This window comes from Bombus fervidus, unplaced genomic scaffold (assembly GCF_041682495.2).
Source record: "Bombus fervidus isolate BK054 unplaced genomic scaffold, iyBomFerv1 scaffold0029, whole genome shotgun sequence".
Lineage (NCBI taxonomy): Eukaryota > Metazoa > Arthropoda > Insecta > Hymenoptera > Apidae > Bombus > Bombus fervidus.
In genome coordinates, this window is record NW_027212592.1 from 135,001 (window position 1) to 140,000 (window position 5,000).

General features: G+C 51.0%; 1 non-coding gene and 1 pseudogene across 1 annotated transcript; both read left to right on the forward strand.

The window, feature by feature from the left end:
- The first annotated feature begins 1,560 nt into the window (after positions 1-1,560).
- LOC139997082 (5.8S ribosomal RNA) lies at positions 1,561-1,715 on the forward strand. Its single transcript, XR_011802556.1, has one exon. It is a non-coding gene; the product is annotated as a 5.8S ribosomal RNA (ribosomal RNA).
- Positions 1,716-3,838: 2,123 nt separating this feature from the next.
- Positions 3,839-5,000, forward strand: part of LOC139997100 (large subunit ribosomal RNA) — a 4,751-nt pseudogene continuing 3,589 nt past the window's right edge.

The following is a 5,000-nucleotide window of genomic DNA, read 5'->3' on the forward strand; positions in this document are numbered from 1 at the left end:
CTCTCTATCCTCGCGAGTCTAATGCCTCGTTCCGTCGCTAGAGTTTTTCAAACTCTGCTTCTGGCTATCGGGAAGAATAGACCGCGCGCGAGGAAGAGGAACGACGACCGTGCGCGTCCCATCGATTTTTTTTATTTTTACCTGAACCACCGAAGTCGATTCAGAGGGGACCGCCGGCCGTCTCTCTATCCTCGTTGTCGTGAGTCATATGCCTCGTTCCGTCGCTAGAGTTTTTCAAACTCTGCTTCTGGCTATCGGGAAGAAACGACCGCGCGAGGAAGACGACGACGACCGTGCGCGTCCCATCGAATTTTTTTTTATTTTTACCTGATCGACGGAAGTTTCGTCCGGTTCGTCTCTTTTACCATCGTCTCGTCGACCCGTTCAGAGGGGACCGCCTGTCCATATCCTCGTTGTCGTGAGTCATATGCCTCGTTCCGTCGCTAGAGTTTTTCAAACTCTGCTTCTGGATATCGGGAAGAAACGACCGCGCGAGGCCGATGGCTGCGAGTCCCATCGAATTTTTTTTAAACGCACGCACACACATACACCTGAACGGAGATGCGTTCCTCTTCGTCGCGATTTTTCGCGCTTTAGTCGTCGTTGTCGCCATCCGTTCGGAGGGGACCGCCGGCCGTCTCTCTATCCTCGTTGTCGAGAGTCTAATGCCTCGTTCCGTCGCTAGAGTTTTTCAAACTCTGCTTCTGGCTATCGGGAAGAAACGACCGCGCGAGGAAGAGGAAGGACGACCGTGCGCGTCCCTTTCGAATTTTTTTTTATTTTTACCTGAGCGACCAAAGTGGATTCAGAGGGGACCGCCGGCCGTCTCTCTATCCTCGTTGTCGCGAGTCTAATGCCTCGTTCCGTCGCTAGAGTTTTTCAAACTCTGCTTCTGGCTATCGGGAAGAATAGACCGCGCGCGAGGAAGAGGAACGACGACCGTGCGCGTCCCATCGATTTTTTTTATTTTTACCTGAACCACCGAAGTCGATTCAGAGGGGACCGCCGGCCGTGTCTGTATCCTCGTTGTCGAGAGTCTAATGCCTCGTTCCGTCGCTAGAGTTTTTCAAACTCTGCTTCTGGCTATCGGGAAGAAACGACCGCGCGAGGAAGACTACGACCGTGCGCGTCCCATCGATTTTTTTTACCCGAACGATGGAGATGCATATCGGCTGTTTGCTTCGAATAACTGGACGAGAGGAACGAACATATATATATATCATGGGCTAGCCACCGTGCGCTTTCTTCGCGAGATCGTGTGCTGTACAGAGGATTCAGAATCGGGTGTTATATCCCCGTCGTTTCCTGACGAACGGAGCTTCGATCTCGTTGGTTGTTATATATTATAATGCACTTTACGCCCGGTCGGCGGGCTGCGTGTGTCGTCGCGCAGTCCGTCCGATTTCGTTTTCGAACGTATTTTCGTGTCGTCAATCATATGGCGACTTCCGCGCGTTCGATTCCCGTTGGTCGGACGTTTGTCGGATATCGGCTTCTTTCGAACCGAGAATAAGAGTACAAAAACCTGAGTACACAAACAAAAATCCATGCATAAACGATTACCCTGAACGGTGGATCACTTGGCTCGTGGGTCGATGAAGAACGCAGCTAATTGCGCGTCAACGTGTGAACTGCAGGACACATGAACATCGACATTTCGAACGCACATTGCGGTCCACGGATACAATTCCTGGACCACGCCTGGCTGAGGGTTGCTCACGTAAACCTAAGACTGCTTGCGTTGCGTATCGTTGCTCTCGGTCCGTCTCTCTCTGTTCTTTCTTGCCTCGTCGACAGCCCGCCGTCGTTCGTTTTATCTTTAAACGAACGTTTCTGAGTCGGAGGACGAGCGCCAAGCAAAAGAATACGAATTAAAGAGCGGTCGAGGGCTCGTACGCGACGTACGAGCGATTGTTGGACGTTCGTCGGCGTTCGTCGCTGGATCGTGTGGAGACCGGCGTACGCATGCTCTCGATACAAATATATATGAAAAATCTATCGCGTTCACGGGAGACTCGCAAAACTACCTCCGTCTCTTCTCTGTCCCTTCTTGGCTTGACAACCCGCCGTCGTTCGTGTTTTACGAACGTTTCTGAGTCGGACGAAGCGCAAGAAGAAGGATACGAATTAAAAGAGCGCGGAGAGAACCGTCGTCGTCGACGCGGTTATCGAGATACACAGAGCGAGTTTTCTTCGTGGCCGATTTTTTTTTTCTTTTTGTATCAGCCTCTGCTACGTTTTGTTAGTCTTCGATAAGCACGAATGACCGCGCCCCCGACGTCGTCTTAAATGAATTTTTGGCGAGACTGAGAGAAAGCAAAAATATTTTTGAACAAAGTCAGTCGAGAGAGGAGAGAAAAGAGAACCAAGATATTAAAACCTAAACCTAAACTTGGTGGCGTAACGAAAAACTGTGTGCCTTAAAGAAACACAACCGTCTTTTCATCAAGATGTTTTTACTCGTACAGCCCCAGGGATCGAATACCCACTCCGTCTGTTCGTGCGGCAGAGATGTATTCTGCAGGCGCGAGACGACTGACGAGAAGACAACGAGGACCGTCGCATCGATGGGTCGTCGTTGCGTTTTTCATCCTCTGTGCTTTTTTCTGTTCTTCGTGAACCCAGAGAAAGCCGTAGATCCGGGAACGGACACACGAGATTTCTTCGAACGCTGATGACTTAGGGAGATGATCCCCAGCGTTGCGCGGAGATCGGAGAGTACGCGTACATGTATCGGGACGAATTTTTCCCCGTCGGTCGCGTATCTCTCTGCCCGCGCGCCTGGCCCAAAGCCACGTTCGTCGGAAATCAACGAAAAGTGTGTTACGATCTAGCGTGCGTCTACGATCGGCTATATTTAAGGGTGACGAAGAAGAGAAAAGCTCACGGTGTTGCGCAACGTTTCTGTACCCGATTTTAAGATGTGCATGTGAGTCCGTTACAAAGTTGTTCGGATCGTCGAAAATAGTCGTTTTCGTCGTCGTGCGAAAGAGAATAATCTCTGACATTGGCACGGAGAGATCGCGCAGAGGAAGAGAACGATCCTCTTTGGCGAGGCTCGAGAAAGACTAACGAAACTTGATTAGAGACGAGGTATACACGCGCCGTACGTACGACGTACGCGCGTGTGATTTTTTTTTGCTTTAAGGCGTTTCGGCGCTCCGAGTATTAGAGAAAAAGAGATCGTTGGTCATCCCATGTCTCTTCGTCGTCTATCGCTGGACCGCGCATCCTAACAGATCGCCGGTCGTCCAGTCCCCGAGTAATAAATTCACCCCGTTGTGTACGTCTCGCGCTCGCTTTTCCACTTGCGTGAGTTCCCGTGCGTTTTCGTCGTTGGTACAGAGCAAAGAAACCGATATGTTATATATATGTCGCGTGTTCGATCTCTGTGCCAGCAATAACAGGCGAAAACAAGGAACCGCTGGAATCGTCGAGAAGAGAGAAACGGCTACGGGAGATATATTATACATAACACGTATATATATATATATTATACAAAGAGGACGGGCGTTAAAAACCGGAGATCGTTACGGGTGTCTTGCGTGAGTCTTAGCTCGAACATGATACGACGAACGAAGTTTAAAAGGCACTTTGGCGAGATGCATAAAACGTTTCTCGATCGAGATAGAATATACGGTTCTCGATTCTATTCGAATTAATTTTTTTTTTTATTTTTTTTTCTCTTTGAGGCGATTCTCGGAGAGAGAAATAAAAATAAAGACCCTCTGTCGCATTGTTATCAAACCGTCTTGCTTTTCTCGAATCGCGCCCACATGGCACGAAATTTTTTTTTCTTTGAAAAAAAAAAAATTGTCACCGTGTCGTGACGTTGAAGCGACCTCAGAGTAGGCGAGATCACCCGCTGAATTTAAGCATATTACTAAGCGGAGGAAAAGAAACTAACAAGGATTTCCTTAGTAGCGGCGAGCGAACAGGAATTAGCCCAGCACTGAATCCCGCGGTTCCGCCGTTGGGAAATGTAGTGTTCGGGAGGATCCGTTTATCCCGTGACGTCGAACCGCGTCCAAGTCCATCTTGAATGGGGCCATGTACCCACAGAGGGTGCCAGGCCCGTAGTGACCGGAACGCGTTTCGGGAGGATCTCTCCTTAGAGTCGGGTTGCTTGAGAGTGCAGCCCTAAGTTGGTGGTAAACTCCATCTAAGGCTAAATACAACCACGAGACCGATAGCGAACAAGTACCGTGAGGGAAAGTTGAAAAGAACTTTGAAGAGAGAGTTCAAGAGTACGTGAAACCGTTCAGGGGTAAACCTGAGAAACCCAAAAGATCGAATGGGGAGATTCATCGTCGACGGCGTCGGTGATCGTTGGTGAGCGATGCTCCGGGTGGGCCTTCGTGGTTCCATTGGCGAGGGCACGCCACCTTCGATTCGAACGCTCCGGCGTCGTAGTCGTGCACTTCTCCCCTAGTAGAACGTCGCGACCCGTTGTGTGTCGGTCTACGGCCCGAGCGGGTGACTGTCGCGTCGCTTCGGCGCACGCGGCAGACCCTCGGTCGCCCGGCCGACTGCACGACGGTACACTAGACGGTATCGGGCCGCAACCAATCCATTCTCGAATGTGTGTGCGTCTAGACCGCCGCAAGCGATCGTCGATCGTTCTCAGTTTTTACGGAGTTTAATTCCGTGCTGGGGCATCGGCAGCTGTTGGCTGGCGGATTTCTTGGACTGGCCGAGTCTCTGATTACCGGTCGGCGACGCTATTGCTTTGGGTACTCTCAGGACCCGTCTTGAAACACGGACCAAGGAGTCTAACATGTACGCGAGTCATTGGGACTTGTAAACCTAAAGGCGAAATGAAAGTGAAAATCGGCGCGCGTGCCCACCCTGAGTGGGTTGCGCGTGTCCGATCGAGGGAGGATGGGCCGCGAGACAATGCGGCCCCGCACTCCCGGGGCGTCTCGTTCTCATTGCGAGGAGAGGCGCACCTAGAGCGTACACGTTGGGACCCGAAAGATGGTGAACTATGCCTGGTCAGG